The following is an 18,075-nucleotide window of genomic DNA, read 5'->3' as shown; positions in this document are numbered from 1 at the left end:
CACGATATGGACGTCGAGAATGGAGATTGGCAGCCCGCAACCGATTTCGAATGGTCTGTGAGGACAGTCGACCTCTAAACATCTCAGCCCTGGTTCGTGTAGCCGGCAGAAATCTGTCACGTAGGTGACGTAGGACGATTTGACGGTCTTCTGCTCGTGACGTCACACGTGGACGACCCGACCTTGGGCGATCAAAAGTGGATGCATCCCATTGCTCTTGCAACGTCAATAACTGATCTTCCCGCTTGCAACATGCCAACGGCACGTTCACGTTGCACATTTGACAATCGTGGCATTTCAAGTACCGTTAGAACTGTGGTTTAAAAGTGTTTTTTTCAATTCTTGAGGCCAATGCAAACACGTGCATATGAAGAAAACTTCGATGCGAAGATCAGGTGATCGACTGCACGTGCAAAACCTGATTTGGCACTAACGTCATTTGCACGACGAATGGATGGGTTTGAGTGGGTTTTGCTAACGGTTTTCTAGAGTCGACATATAGGGATCCAATTTCGAATACATAGATGTATCATCAGAGAAAAATTATTCATTTTTTTTCAAATTACATTTTGTGAAGTTTCTTTTTTGACTCAGTGAGTTGGCCATAGTGGACGCTGTGATAAAGATGTGCATGCATGACGGGAAACTTATTTATCAAGACTTAATATTTATATTAATATTTCTCCAATAAAGAAACGATAATAAAGTAAAGTAACGCAAACATTCAACATTTATTTGCTTCAGAATTACGTTAATTCATATTTTTACACCACCTGTATTATTAGCATAAATTTATAAAGAAAATTTCAGATTTCTGTTGTTGAACTCTGAAAAAATCTTAAGTTGTTGTTTTAGTACCAAATTCTCTCCTGTAAACTGCCCTTTAAATGCATGGGAATGTTAAATTGAAATAAAAATTAGGTGCACTATAGCCGAGTTGATATATTGACAACATAGTACATTTATCACCTTTATAAAGATATATGGGCAAAAAAGCATTTTTCTAGCATTTCCCCAGTCACCCATCCTATATTATAGAACCAGCGACAGGAACCAATGAATGAATGCATTATTGAATTCACGAAGGGATGAAGTTTGAGAATTTCCCGACTAACCATAATTTTTCTAAATGCGGGTTTGTGGTTTAATGGATATTAATGTTGCTTGAAAAACCTTGCATTTTATCACTAAAGTGAGGTGGAGTCATGTGAAGCGACTGCACCATAAGTGAGGTTGTGTGATGCAATTAAACCTGCAAACTACGATTGGTACTTGCGAACCAATTTAATGTACACTATCCAAAGAATGGTTAGCTACAACGAAAATTGATACTGAGGCACTATTCAGTCCGAGGAACAATGCATCTGTTGTCTCAACCTACCTATGAATACCTTATATTGCAATTATTATGTAAAACATGTCCCTCAGCTTATGACGTGTACACCTTAAGATTTATAGAAATTTCATTTTTAAGGGATGTTTTATTCTAATTATATGAATGTCAAGCTGTGAACAATCATATATCACTGTGAACAATCACACACACTGTGAACAATCACATATCACTGACATGTGCAAATACATCAATGAAAACAACCGATTTGGGAAAAGTCAGCCATGTTATAAAGGGCGTAAATATGGTCAACGTCTCCGCAAAGTGTATGATTATTCTTAATGCTAGTAATTTTGCCACAACCAAATATTCAGTTTCCAAACATCAGTCCCAACTAACTGTGAGCTTTCGAGTAATTAAGAAAGTTCAAATAAAAATTAATGAACACAATGACATACAAATTCTTGATAATCAACGTGCTGTACCTAAAAATGAAGACATATCTATGAACATATGACTCACTTTAGTAGTAATATCAACGCTTCAGTAATTCAAGTGATTTCAGCAAAATTTGTATAATTTTGTATCTTAAATTTCAGGAATTATGTATAATTACAATAATTATATATTACAGTGAATGTGTAATACCAGGGATTATGTATAATACCTGACATTTTCAGTGATTTTGTATAATGTCTGACTCACTCAGTGATTATATACTCAGCAGCAAAAAAGACGTCAGTACGAATTCAAAATTAGAGGTGAGGTGAAAGTGGGTTTAACGTCGTGCTTAAGAATATTTCGCTCATATGACGACGTGCATGCGTGTGTGTGTGTGTGCGGCTGTTTGTACTAGCCCAGACTTAAGCTGGTTTTATAGTACTAGCCCACTGAGATACCATGCCGCAGTGAAGCATGAATACCCTACTCAGACACATTATACTGACTCCGAGTCGACCAGTCTTTGCTGTACCCATTAATGCCGAGTGCCCGGCAGGGACCAACAAGTACCATATTTTAACGTCTTTTGGTATGACGCGGTCGGGGATCGAATCGCGACCTTCCGCTCTCCGGGCGGACGCTCTAACCACTACACCACGGAGGCGGTCTCAAAATTAGATAGGCACTGTAATCAGATCATTACAGAAATGGACATAATAAGCGGATCAAAAACACTTTTGGTGTACAATATCTTGACACATCAATGAATCACTCAGCACAATGCCAAGACATTACGTGAACGTTTGCAGTCCATTCAGACCCTTGACTTCAGTATCTAGTGTGACCGCCACGAGCGGCAATAACTGCAGCACAGCGTCTATGCACCAATCGATTGATGAAGGCCATTGGCACCTTGAACCACACTCTGAGAAAGGCCTGGCGCAATAAATCGGCTGTGTCCGGCCTTGGTATGACATTGTTCAGTCTCCTCTGAATTTCATCCCAAAGATGTTGCATTGGGTTTAAATCAGGACTAAGGGCTGGCCACTGCATAATGTTGACACCGATCTGCTGTAAGATGTCCCGTGTAGCTCTGGCAGTATCCTATAGGCCCGGGCGTTATCATGCTGGTAAATGTTGTTCCGGTGACGTGCGAAATGTGGTATGACGTGGGGTCTGAGAGCTTGGTCGATGTAGCCCACCGCTGTGATGCCGCCACCTCTCCCTGGACCAAGGTTCTGGAACACCACAGGACCCACTCTCTGGTTCAGGCCTATTCCACCCCATACCATGATGCTTGCACCTCCCCATGAGTCTCTTTCCATAACACATTGGTCTGAGTAACGCTGGCCACGTCGTCGCCATATTCTTGTTCTGCCTTCTGCAGTTGATACGCAGTACCGACTCTCATCTGTGAACAGAACAGTTCTCCACTGCCCGTATCGCCAGTTTTGGTGTTGTTGGGCAAACTGTTCTACGGCAATGGATGTTTGAGCTGTTAAGACGTCAGTGTACTGTATCAGTACTGATTGGTCTTCCGTGTGTTCCCCCTGTCTGGCGTGCTGTTTCGGATGCCTGCATGAAGGGATTCTGTACATGCTGTCGCACAACATGGCGGTCTTGTCGTCTTGTGGTCACCCTTGGTCTGCCAGTACGTAGGCGATCATTTGTGGTGTTGGTGGCCCGGAAACGTTGCTGCAGCCTGTAGATGGTCCGAACGTTGATCTGGAAGTGATTGGAAACGGCTTGTTCAGTGTGGCCAGCTTCAAGTCTTCCTAGCGCCTGGTTCCTCTGAGCTGTCGTCAGTCGCGGCATCCTGCTGACGTTGCAACGTGAATGTTTCAATTGCAGTTGCATGAAAAACATGGAGAACACCGTACCATCTCCGAGATCAGGTTTCGTTTTTGAGACGATTTCCTGGGTTCCATTCTGAGTTTGGGAAGGAATGTCTTTGCTCAGGTAAAGTTGGAGATGTTTAAATGAGTTCACTACGGAAGCGTAGTAGGGCCACAGTGAAAAATCTTTTGGGGTCACTATCTCCTACGTAGGACTTAATATCTCCTACGTAAGACTAAGTAACTCCTACGTAGGACTTAGTATCACCTACGTAAGACATATTATCTCCTACGTATGACATACTATCTCCTACGTAGTACTTAATATCTCCTACGTAGGACTTAGTATCTCCTACGTAGGACTAAGTATCTCCTGCGTAGGACATACTATCTCCTACGTAGGACTTAGTATCTCCTACGTAGGGCATACTATCTCCTACGTAGTACTTAATATATCCTTTTTAAGGAAGGTTATTAAGTTGAGAAATGTTTGGCTTTGCAGGACGTTAGATAGTTGAAATGTGAGTCAGTGAATATTCATGACACTAACGCCGTGTTACTATACAGTGTTATTGTGTGTGTATTACGTTAGGGTGACGTGGACCCTGTTCTAATTGCAGTTACGGAGGTTTGGGTATGGCTATGTTTAATCTATCATACATACTTCATATATTTGAAATCTACATATATTCACACACACAAACAAACACACACACACACACACACACACACACACGGCGTTAAACAATACGAAATTCAAAAAGGCAAAGAATTGTCATTTTATTTATTAGTAAAAATATAAGGGGATACGTACACATAGATTGCCACCGATAGTCTAAGACACGTCTGTACACGCAGATTAAGATTCATGTGCAACGACCTCTGAAATATCCAACGCGTAATAGTAAAGTGTAACAAAGTGCAACATATAACAGTGAACTAACTGCAACGCGTAATAGTAAACTGAACGCAAGGCAGTAAAGTATAACAGTCGGTCCAACACAGTAATGTGCAACAATTAGTTGAACACATGACTCTAACAGTCAAGGAAACAGTAGACTCTCATAGTAAATTGAAACACATGATAGTAGACTCTAACAGTAAATGAAACACATAACTGTAGACTCTAATATTGAATGAAACGAATGACTGTAGACTCTCACAGTGACTGAGACAGTGAAACATGAGATTGTGTGCGTGTCTGGGGATTTAAGTCGACCGTTTCAGATTCATCTATATAAACGTATATCGATCATCTCCTACAGGAAATATTAAGTACTACGTAGGAGATACTATTTCCTACGTAGGAGATACTAAGTCCTACGTAGGAGATACTAAGTCCTACGTAGGAGATATTAAGTCCTAAGTAGGAGATACTAAGTCCTAAGTAGGAGATATAAAGTCCTACAGGAGATACTAAGTCCTACGTAGGAGATACTAAGTCCTACGTAGGAGATATTAAGTCCTACGTAGGAGATACTAAGTACTACGTAGGAGATAGTAAGACAAAATAAATTTCACCGTGGCCCTACTACGCCTCCCTAGTTCACAGTTATCCGTTTCTATGAAGGAAAATTCCAAACTGACGTTTCTTTTGCTGCTTTGTATACATAATCACTGAACTTTACAGGGAGTATACATAATCACTGAAATGTATACTAGAAGTTTAGACATATTCCCTGAAATCACATCTTGTATAGTTTGAGGTATATTTCTTCCAAAAAGATGTGAAATTAGACTTTTGTATTAAGCAGGATAGAGACGTTTCTTTGCTACAATGATATCTCTATTCAACATAATAGATGTACATGATGTGCATAAGGAAAAGCATGATGAACATGTTTGGAGAACATCAATTTAGTTTTGATTTTGACAAGACAGTGATGAGTGACACCTTGAATTACATTTTACACCAGCCTTGTAGCATTTGCATCTATTTGTCTGGCACCTCTTGACTCCAGCAGAATTGCACTTAACAAAGCCTTGTCCACCACAGGCTGACCCAAACTAGACTGCTAAGCGTAAGGAGGCGAGCTTTTCAGTAGACATATCCTCTAAGGTGTACGGAGCTGTGGCACACACATCAAATTGAAATTGCGAGAGTATTTTCCAGATAAAAAACACCAGCTTTGACAGCAGTTGTGTATATCCAACTGTCATTAATGGGATCAGCTCTAATAGTAATAGTAATAGTAATAGTCCGCTTATATGGCGCTCATATCCAGGCACATTGCCTGCTCACGGCGCTACGTACATTACTATCCCCGGTAATAGGACACTATCGTACGTTCCGATACTCTTTCAACTCCCTTTGGATCATAAAGCCATGCTGTCTGTTAGGTGCAATGAACTAAACATTCACACTGCCAGCACACCCTCACGGGTACCAATTTTACAGCTGGGTGAACTGAGCGATGTGGATCTAAATATCGTGTCCAAGGATACTACGCAAATGTGCACACCTCGGGACCCGAACATAGGTGCCTCCACCGGGAATCGAACCCGGGGCCTTCAGCATGATAGACTGACGCCTTACCACTGCACTATTGCGCTCTACCTCTGTCCACAGATGGGATTGGAACTTTACGTTGTCACCAACGTGAACTTCTGACAGAACAACTTTACTTCTTTCCACCATTCTCTCGGCTTTTTGCAGCTGAGAGTCTACTGCCCTCTTCCTCAAGATACTGATCTGCTGACGTCTCTTTGCAACAGGGAGTTCTGCTGATGATGGCGGATCTGGAACGGCGGGTGCAGCTGTTGGATCTATAACGACTGCTTCAGCAGGTAGATCTGGTACTGGCATATCTGCTACAACAGGTGGATCTGGATGTGGCATGGCTGCTTCTGCTGAGGGATCTGGAACATCTACAGTAACTGGTGGCGCATCTGGTGCTGGCTGGTCTGAAGGAGGTACCATGGCGATTATGGCATTGATGAGATCGTCTTCCGTCTCCAGTGTTGCAATCACCTCATCTGGGAGCTTAAAGGAATTATTCGAGTTGGTGCATCTGATCCAGTACTGCCAGCAAATCGTGTTTGCTTGATTCCGCTGTGGTAGCTGGAACTGATCAAACCTGGGTCCCATGGTCCAAGCGGTGCCATTGTGGTCAGACATCCAGGCTGTAAACATGTCCTTCACATCACAGTTGGCAGGCTCAATGGAACCTTATGATTGGGGGTGACGTGGTTTACCATGTATGATCTTGGTGCTAGGCCACATCTGTTACACCTCCTCAATGACAGCAGCAGTAAATTCGTGATTCGAATCCCGAATATGAAAAAAAATTCAGATTCGGGATTCAAGTTCGGAAACCCGAATGTTGAGAAAACTGTTAAAATATCGGAAACTGTAGTTTGGTTGTTTACGTTTTTTATAGTTACCCAGGTACACAACGAGCACCTAGTACATTAGAAGGGGGATGAAATATAAGATTTCAAATACCGAATGCCGAGTATCGAATGTGCAAAAATACCGAATCTGTAAAAAGAATTAGGATTCGGGATTCGAATCCCGAAGATGGAAAAATATTCAGATTCGGGATCTGAATCTGATCTGATTCGAATCCCAAATCTGAAAAATATATTCAGATTCGGGATTCAAATCCCGAAACCCGAATGTTGAGAAAACACAGATTCGAGGTTCAAATATCGGAAACTGTAGTTACCCAGGTATACAACGAGCGCCTAGTACATTAGAAGGGGGTGAAATATAAGAGTTCAAATACCGAATGCCGAGTGTCGACTGTGCAAAAATATCGAATCTGAAAATATTAGATTCAGATTCGGGATTATAATCCCGAATATGGAAAAAAATATTCAGATTCGGGATTCGAATCCCCAATCCCCAATCCCCAATCCGTTTCTAACTTCATGTTGTTCCCCTCTACATGCAGCCCAGACAGCGAATGGGGCATCTCCCAGGAAACGCTGCCTAGTCGAACCCACCAAGAACTTTCGGGAGAATATGTAGACTCCCCAACACTGCAGCCTTCTGCATTACCCAGAGAGTCAGAAGGGCTGTGCTCCCGCTGGAGAACCAGGGCACTCTCCTGATCTGCGCCAAGAGTTCAGGAGGTACCAAACCAAGGGCACCGAGAACAATGGGGAGTCTGACGACAGTGTACTTAAGATGCAAGCGAGACATTTCAAAGGCGAAGTCCGCAGATTAAGCATGCTTTTCCTGAATCTTGCCAATCACGTTGCTGTCAAAAGGGACAGAAAATTCATTGATATAAATAATTATTTTTATTATTATAAGGATATTATTCAACATGTTAGCAATTACTATTTGATACAAAATTAAAGACATAAATGGAGTAAATCTTGACGAAATACTTGGTAACATACCTAATTCAACAGATCACATCAAACTAATCTATTTCCTTGGAATTGTAGTAGTGGAAGCAGCAGCAGCAGTAGTAGCAGCAGCAGCAGTAGTAGCAGCAGCAGCAGCAGCAACAGCAGCAGCAGCAGTAGTAGTAGTAGTAGTAGTAGTAATAACAGCTAATAAAGATTTATTACTATATAAACAGAACCATCGCCATTCTACACTTGCTACAACGTTGAAACTGAACCTATTAGAATTTATCGCATGTCAAACGTTATGCATGTCAAACGTTGTGCCACTCAAACGGAAATAAGTGTCTTAATTATGAAGGGAAAACGAAAAGACTACACAACTTGATTTTCATGCTGAGTAAGCATACAGAATACATAAATGGACAAATCGCTTACCACGTATTAAAGGTTTGAAAATTAGGCCAGTAAATCCTTATCATTACAACGGGTTCACTTCATATTCCGAATGCAAATATGGTGAATTTATGGACTTCTAGTCTTCACGTCATAAGCTCTTCACATAGTTGTTTTATTCAACGTATCTATTGTCCATCAACTTTTGACTCAGGTGATCTGTACCCACGAGAACAAATAATGTTAATCTCTTTTATCTAACCAATGTTTATTTACAGTTTACCAACAGCAATACATAGAATAGCTTTAAGAGCGATTCCAAACGAGTCCATGTTTTCTGTGTGCAGCTTACTTACCATAGACGTGCACAAACACGTATATATTCAGCGTTAACATAACAGTAGTTCTATAAAAAAAATAGAAAAAGGTACTAGTAGTGTTTTTAGAAGAAGAGGGGAATGTGACATAGTTCAGTTTTAAGCTTACCGCAAGCCTTATAAATATGTATGAAATATGGGATGTTTTTTCATCTACTTGGTCAGCTGACTAAATTATGTTTACAAATTGTCCTGGGTAGCCATGAAAACTGTAATGGACCTTTCAGTGACACAGTTGATAATTATACTCATACATGTCAAAGGCCTGTAGATTGCGAGGGATTGTGGGTGGCACAGTTGTAAATATCAGCGACAAATGCTTTTGCACATCCACAAGAAGTCTTTCCCAAAAGCAGAGTGGATTGTGATATTTCGACAGTATCATATTTAAGAATACGATTGAATATGGTACGGTGGAGTAGCCTTGTGGTTAACGCGTTCGCTCGTCATGCCGATGACCCGGGTTCGATTCCCCCACATGTTTACCATCTGTCCATTCTTGTGTCCCCTTCTGTGATATTGCTTGAATACTGCAATAAACTAAACTCACTCACTCACACGATTGAATAGTGATGACACCAGGTGTTCGCGACAAGTGAGTGTGGCACCTGTCATAAAGACACGTGGAAAGGTTAGTTACATGTCACCAGACAAACACGGTCACCAGTCAATATACACAATTTGTCACTTATGCGGCATTTTTACTGAAATGTTGAATGTTGTAACTTTGATCAAACAAATTCTGAGCAAGAGTATTATGGAGCTCTTTGGAGTCTTGGTAAAAAGCGCATCTTCAATTGTACATCAAAAGTAGAGACATGTAAACACCAATAGCTTGGGGCCGTTAGAATATTGCTCGACATAAAGAAACAGTTGATAATTAGAAAGTTGAAATGATCCCTTTTGTCTCACAAATCCTTGAAATACATGACGGTCCCAGTGGTCTTCCGCATATCAAGATCACGTGATAAATCAGTGGAGTGAGTGAGTAATTGCTTTTAGCAATATTCCAGCAATATCACGACGGTTGACACCAAAAATGGGCTTCACACATTGTACCCATATCGAACCCGGGTTTTCGGCGTGACGAGCTAACACTTTAACCACTAGGCTACCCCACCGCCCCTGATAAATCAGTGGAAGGGAACTGACCATGTTATTATTATCATTATTAAATGTTATCAGATCGTCGAAATACCTGAAGCTTAAGTTGAACGTTTTGGTCAAATTGCCTAATTTTGTTTTTGCCAACCTGAGCAGAAATTCTGATTCATACACATACAGAAGCAAATCCGCAAGGAGAGTAGCACAGATGGTTCCAATGGGCATTCCTACTTCTTGTCTAAATGATTTATCCCCGAACTTTATGCAAATGTTATCAATGAGAAGATACAGCATTTCAAATATAGTTTTCTGGATAAAACACAAATTAAGAAGATGTATGCTTTACATTTTTAAACTACAATATATGTTTAAGGCATTGCTAGAAGTAGGCGTCAGTTAGACTACATCACAGTAGGTTCATCATCGCACACCTTTTGGAGAGGGTAGTGACTGAGTGAGTTTTGTTTTACGCCGCACTCAGCAATATGTCACAAGACATATCACTCAAGCTCTCAGATTAGTTCATTGACTACTTAATGAAAAGCAACTGCAACAAAATACAAACGTTTTGGGGGTTTTAAACTGAATTTGTCAAATACCCATTCATTGGTGTATATCTTATCTCACAGCAACTATATATGCTCTTGAAGAAGGAACTCTATAATTACTAGCATTAGAACAAACAAAGAAGTGGACGACAAACATCTTATGCATTAATGTCGCATTGGCGCCAGAGTCAGGTTGTTTATGGATGGTTTGCACGTGATAACAGCACACCAAGATAACTGTACAAAGATGAAACTTTGCAAATTTGTAAATCCACCTTTCTGTTTTAGAAAGTGTTACTCCATTTTGTTTGTATAAAAATTCTCCTTGTACTTGAAGACACAATTCTCTCAAATATCGATTCTACCATGGCTACGTGAAATGCTCGAATTTGATTGGTCAAGCCATAAAATCAGACGGTATCAATTTGGATTGAAAATGCGTCTGATTTCATGGCGCTTCACGGCGCACGTATACAACACTGCCGCACTACTTCAGCTTGGCCACCAGCATGACTAATATCAACACAACAGACGTGATGGAAATGCTGATGAAACATTTATTAAAAATCGAAAAATACAATTATACGATTTCTTCTCCACAATTAAGGGGACATCACTATCATAATTATTACTTTCTATTATAAAAATATCCCTATTTGTGCGGCAAAACGTTCGTAAACATTTACCTACCTGGTAAATGGTATATTTGTTTCCGTTTAGAATGGGAAATTCGCAAGATAACGGTCAGGCGAAACACAAAATTTGCCACTCATACTCCATCATGTCCCGTTGCATGTTCAAAATGTCAAAAACTGAACCATGAGAATTCAGTTCTCTGCCACCTTCCCCGAAGGCTGTCACTGCTATGTTCGTACACTTTGAAAAGCTTGGCCACAATCCAGTCCCAAATGATGAGAACAATGTTCCAAGGAATCCCAAGTTAGTCGCATGTACACAAAGCAGCACTGTCACTCTTCCTCGCATGCCGGGGTGGAGGCACGTGCGTGAATTTAGTCTCTAAATTAATCATTTGAAACCTCACGCTACGCGTTCGGCTTCGAATGAAATTTAGAGACTATCAATTCGGTCTAACATTCATCTAATTTCCAAACACAGTATGTTTATCTCCTAATTTGCTTTTGGGTAAGTGAGTATAGTTTTACAAGGCTCTTGGCATTAGTTATAGTATAATTAAGGAAAACAAACACCACCAGCATATAAAAGAAGACAGGAACAGCTTCTTGTGTTATTCTTGGGATAACTGAACATCATTTGTACCAGCTGATGTGATTTCGGTTAACAATTCACAGGAAAGGGCTAAGAACACAACCTAGTCGACGTTCAAACACGTCTGTATTTTTGTACACATTTACTCAATTGTTTCACGAAAGACCATTCTTTCTGAACAAATAAAAAGATTTTGTCTGTTCGAAGGCTTTGGAAAAATCAACAATACAGAGATAAAATGCCCATATAAGTGCCTGCAAGTTGAAACTATTATCAATCGTAGAATAGCATGTTTTGAAGCATGTTATTTCTTCTGTGGTTTTGTCCCATGTTTAAGATATAAGTAACATGCCACAAACACACGAAAGATAGATATTGCCTGGATATTTCAAGTTTTCTCCATTTTTTAAAACGGGATAATCACAGCTTTTGCCCAAGACATAGGGGACTTTCCTTTCCTTTCCTATACAGAGAACTGAGTTTCCAGAAAAGGTAAAAGGAACTGCCCCTATGATTCCCAGGTCTTATTAGCCTTAAACTTGTTAATACTAGCATGTACTGTACCCCTGCTTATTGGGTCAGCAAATATATCTCCAAACGTTGACAAGTCACACTGCTTAGACGCGATATCACCAAAGGCTGGATCGATAATGTGATCAAATAGGCTTTATCAAACAGGTATCTAGAATATCTAAGCCAAGTTTCAGTAGATAAACGAACGTCCAAAAGAAACTTGGCAGCCGATTTGAATCTCGATAGCGAAAAAACAACAAAACATAAATGTTCAACATAAACGGTATCGTGATATGCTCTTAAATCTTGTCAAACAAGAGCAATACAATGGACAATAAATTAGATATGGCTGTTAATGTCCATGTGTGGTACAAAACGGTTTTTAATACGTGTCCAAATGGTCAGCTCGGCACAACATGACCATAGGTGGTATTATGTGTCACCCTAGTAGCGTGTGTGACCTCCATTGACTTGAATGCAGGCAAACAATCTGCTACGCGCCGAATTCGCGAGTTGCCTGATGACGTCACGTGTGATGCGTCGCCATTCTTCATGGAGGGCCGAAATGAGTTCATCCCCTGTGTTTCGAGGTTGTTGTCGCCGTCAAATTTACGGGCACATGGTACCCTGTTGATGAAGGAATGGAATCACAACAGGGCGTAGGACCTCATCTCTGAAGCGTACGGCATTCAAGTTACCATCAATGACCAATGGTGTCCTCTCGTCATCACAAATGCCTACCCCACACCATTGCGCTCCTACCCCCAAAGGGTACGACCTCTTGTAGGCAACAACGTGGAGTACGTTCTCCTCTTCAGAACGTAAAAATGCAGAACTTGCTCTCGTCTGTGCTAGGACGCGCTGCCAATCATGGCGTTGACAACACCGAGCACTGTTCTCGAGCACATCTCAGTCTCCGACGACGATATTCATTGGTCAACAGCGGGCCTCGGAAGGGTCTGTAGGCTCTGATACCGGCTGCCCTTAGTCGTCTTGCTACACTCTGTCTGCTGACCATACGGCCCAACGCATTCGATGACGTCACAGGCAAGAATCTAACTGCTTTGAGTGGCATTTTAGAAGTTGGGAAGTACAATATAGAACAAACTTTATGATAACAACTTCTTTTTATTCGTGAGTGCGACGTTTCGATACAGATTCTTGTACCTTTGTCAAGCATAAGGAAACATGAAGAAGGGGGAAGTGTATATATACTGGATGTAACAATGTAACAAAGAAAACAACATAATTAACATAATTGGCTAGGCAAAAAGCTGATGAAGCCAGAGAGTAGACAAAGGACAGGCGTGGAAGCCAATCATGTACAAATAATAATGAGATGTTTATACAGCAGGGTTTATACAGTAGATTGGGCTTGGTGGATGAGTGCATCATAAGCGGATGGAATGAAGTATCCTTGGTCTCGGTTGATGGTGGGCTTTTGCCGTTTGATGTGGATGTGCGTTTGATGTTCCATTATGCTTGACAACGGTACAAGAATCTGTAACGAAACGTCGCACTCACGAATAAAAAGAAGTTGTTATCCATAAAGTTTGTTCTATAAGGCAAGAATCTGTCACGCAGATGCAAGTTGCGTAGGTAGCGATCTTCAGGGGTGCGGTGACCCTTGGTCTGCCTGTCCTTGGCCTGTCTGTTGCCCGACCTGTTATTCCGAATCACTGTACCAAGTTGTCTACTGTATTACGGGAGCAGTTCAATGTTCTTGCAACATGGGTTTGTGGTGCCCCTATTTGCAGCATTCATATGGCCCTCTCACGCTGTTCTTGTGTAAACCTGGGCATTTCGTCTGTGGTCTTTCATAAGACTGCATCTCTAACATGTGAACTGGACAGTTTTTATACCGTTTGTGCATGTGCAATTTCTAAACACACAAATCACGTATTTGTTCAAAAATCACTTTTTCAAAACACCCGTGCAAATCCTGTAGTCGTTACAAGGATTCGTACTCTGTGGGGATTGAGGATTAGATTTGTCTTGGTTAAAGGTAGGTGAAAGTATTAGTTTATATTCGTCAACGATTAAATAACACCAGTGAGGCTTTCAATGTTTACCAGAACCTTTCAGGAATATCCACTGCATTGATGAATTGCTTATCATTATAACTGCGCTGTCAGTCGTACGAGTACCGAGTCCCATGGGGTACTCTTACTGCTGTCAATCGTTCTTCAATGTGCCTCGCCGGGTGGCACTGGAGGACCCAACATTTTATAACTGCTCTGTACTCAAGCTTATCTATTTCTGCCGTTTCAATAGGGGTACATGTGATTAAGAAGAAGAAGAAGAAGAAGAAGAGCTTTATTCAGTATTTATGGCCACATGACCAAAAGTACAATTCAATAAGCAAAATATAGTACATGGTCAGGCGAACAATTTACAATTTATACAGATAAATATAGTTTAAGATAAAAAATTGCAATATTTTTAGGTGTTTTACATTCTTTGTTGCAAGCAGCTGAGTAAACTTTATCTGGTTGGAAATATAATATAAAAATCAGGAATCTACAAAGAGCGTTGTTGTGAATAAAATGGACATACGAGTAAGAAATGATACTCATCTTGTATCAAATTACAATTACATTTATCACATTTAATGGAATCAGCATTTACCTTATTAAAACGGTTGTGTTGAATTTTAAGTTTATGTCTCATGCATCTGAATTTAAATAAAACTCGTAAGAGATCTTTATCATAGCAAAACTCTGATATATATTTTTCCGGTTCAAGTACAGATTTATATGACGAGTAATGATTGAAGAATGACGAAGAAGTGATTTTTGCATACCAATTCTGTATATCTATATCTTTACATCTCTGTTTAAAAACGCTTATAAAACTTGTTACATCGCCACAATCTTGCGAACGTACATGGGATACCCAATTGTGACCACCATTGTCGTCGTATGTTTTTAACATTTCATAGCATGCCTTTGGAATACGATAACTTTCCATATTCAGGAGTCTACACCAGTACTTTATACAACGGGTGAAATACTGTACACAAAGATGGCTTCTACCTGTTTCACCGAGTACAATATTTGAAGATACAGTTTTGCTAACACGAAGATATCTTTTGAAATAATAACTTTGTATTTTTTCAATGTTTGCACAATAGGTAAAACCCCATATTTCTGCACCATAAAGCAGAATCGGTGCAATTTTGCTATCAAATATAGTAGATGCCACATTCAAAGAGATATTTTGATAAGTTCTGAAAAGAGAAAATATCGGAAATTAAGCCTTCCTGTCTTGTAAGACTAATGTTTCACATGCTTTAGACCAGTACAATTTTGATGTGAAAACAATGCCAAGATATTTATAATGAGATAAAACCTTCATGTTTGTACCATCATAAAGCCATTTTTCGTTATTTCAAAGATAGCCACCATTCCTGAAAATAATAATGCAGGATTTATCTAAGTTAACTTCTAGACCCCATTTGATACAAAATGATTTTAATGTATCCAGGTTTTTGTAAACCTATTACTGTGTCATCAATGAGAGTGACGTCATCTGCGAATAACAATAAAAGTATATCATTCATACCATTTTTCACAAATATTCCACGTAGGCCACATGCATTCATTTCATCTACTAATTCGTTGATAAAGAAAATGAACAGAACAGGACTGAGAATACATCCTTGTCGTAGTCCAGATGTTGTCGAGAATACTTCTGTTCGTACAGTAGATATTTTCACACAAGCAGATACCTTATCATACACGTTTTTGAGGATTCGTATTATTTTCCCATGTATACCTTTGGAGATAAGAGCATATAAAAGCTTGTTTCTGTCTATATAATCAAAGGCCTTCCGAAAGTCAATGAAAGCTGCGTAAAACCGATGTTTACGTTTTCTTAAATACTTTTGGCATAGAGCTTGCAGAACGAAAATATAATCAGCTGATGAGTAATCGGGCCTAAACCCTGCTTGGCATTCATGTAATATATCGTTTAAATCTAACCAGATACGGATTCTGAAGTGAATATTTTCCCCATTACATTCAACAAAGAGATTCCACGATAGTTATTTGGTTCATGAGTGCTTCCTTTTTTATAGAGTGGAATGATCAAGCCAACATTCCAGATATCAGAAAAAATGCCGCTGTCCAGTATAGCATTAAACAATATTTCTAGGCAGGGAAGTATGCATCGAGCATGTTTGAAGAATTCGGGTGGTGTTCCATCAATACCTGGGGATTTACCAGATTTTGAAACTAGCTAGAATAGACCGGAAACTAGCGATATGTGCATGTCAGTATTACGTTTATGTGAATGATATTAACCATTCTTCAATATTATACATTTATTTTTATCATGCACATGTCAGAAGTATTTTAGGCTCAAAACATTTTGATAGCCCCTTGTACGTGATATAAGAGAGCAGTAGATTAAATACCTCTTATTTAGGCATATTATCATGTTCAATACAATGTTAAAGACCTAACAAACATAACTTAAAAACCTACATCATCTACAGTTCGACAACATCAAACCTCAAAACACAGTAGATGAGAGGCCTCTGAAATATGGCTTCAACAGCCACAGAAAGGCATCTTTAACTGGGACGTCAATGAGTCACACATGAGATGAAAATTTGTACACTGAAGTTAATAAAATATAAAAACATGACCGTTAATACCGTATTACCACCTACAACATGAATACAAGCGAATATATCGACAAAAACCTTCACATATTCTTAAGAATTCTCCGCTAAAATATGAGTGAGATGTTTGATTCCGTCTATATCACGAGCATGTGCCAGTGGAAAACTGTCGCGTAATTAAACGATACTTTTATCACCGAACCTACCAATACTTCCGTAATATTTATTTAACTGCCACCTCTCGCCTAAGCATGTTGACTGCTCATTACACATCATGTGAAATTACAATGTCGGGTTAGAGAGCGTCAATTTGCACTAAAACATATTTTCGGACCAGATTTGAGTGTCGGAATTCGGAATAGAGGGATGACAGATTAGAGGGAGTTTTTAATATTATATTATATAGGGACAAATTCGGGACAAATAAATATGCCGGTTTACAGGGATGTCGGTTTAGAGGGAGTCCACTGTAGTTAAATCTTAAGAACAAGTCGTTTAGCTAGTTCGTGTTCAAAGATATTTTTTCCATGATTTTACTTGTTCAATGTCGACAGACACTGCTGTGTATCTGATATTGGTGTGTTTGTTTCATCCAACCCCAAGTTACACGTTGTCGACAACCATCACAGATGCATATTGAAACATCGAGGAAACAAAGAGCAACGTAATCTTCATTACTTACCCAGCGACAGCAATGAACCTCACGGCTGTATTGTCCGTCAACAAACAGCATGTACACAAGGAAGTGAAAACCACACTGTATATACAGGGAGTCAAGCCCATTTGTGACAGCTACTTTGATTGGTTAGTATGCAACCCAGAGTTATACAACGTGAAGTAGTAGTGTATATATCTACTTTCGTTAGTGCTTGTTGGTCAAGATTGATTAGGAAGTACAAACACATGTATATATTTACAAAAAAAATCACGGATTATTCAACTTACAAAAATCTTATCTCATGTCTCTAATTCTAAATCCCGATAAGAACCCATTGATTTGTTCGCTCCAAATCGTTTCTTGTGGGGTTCCCCAATAGGTGAATTTAACCGTTTGTGTCGGTTTGGGTTTTCCCTAAACATACACATGAAATTCACTTGTTCTCAACAATAAATCATATATTTGATACTATTTTAGATTGGTGAGGGGCTGGGGTCTCATTCATCATTATTCGCGAAGTGAGGTGTCAAAAGCCATTTATCGTGGGTTCGAATCCTTGAGAATGTCCGGTTTCTCAGTAGCTTGGGTTTAAATCAATGGTATAAACTTCTAAGAAGATCATCAAGTAGTGATTTCCTCCCACTCATTAGTTTATGTTTACTTGCGCTTTAGACCCATGAAGATCCGAGTTGGAATTGGTCTTCAGTGACCCACGCA

At 39.8% G+C, this 18,075-nt stretch overlaps 1 protein-coding gene across 1 annotated transcript in view; it reads right to left on the bottom strand.

Annotated features, from left to right (window-relative positions):
• LOC124273544 (multiple epidermal growth factor-like domains protein 10) overlaps positions 1-17,450 on the bottom strand; it is a 33,149-nt gene extending 15,699 nt beyond the window's left edge. Inside the window, exon 1 of the mRNA XM_046708823.1 lies at positions 17,383-17,450. The gene's annotated coding sequence lies outside the window, so the exon portion shown is untranslated. The remainder of the gene's footprint in view (positions 1-17,382) is intronic.
• Between the last annotated feature and the right edge of the window lie 625 nt (positions 17,451-18,075).

Source organism: Haliotis rubra, unplaced genomic scaffold (assembly GCF_003918875.1).
Source record: "Haliotis rubra isolate DU_JTF1 unplaced genomic scaffold, ASM391887v1 Scf1815, whole genome shotgun sequence".
In the NCBI taxonomy this organism is placed as follows: Eukaryota; Metazoa; Mollusca; class Gastropoda; order Lepetellida; family Haliotidae; genus Haliotis; species Haliotis rubra.
Note: the sequence above shows the minus strand (reverse complement) of the source record. Positions and strands in the feature narration are given on the sequence as shown.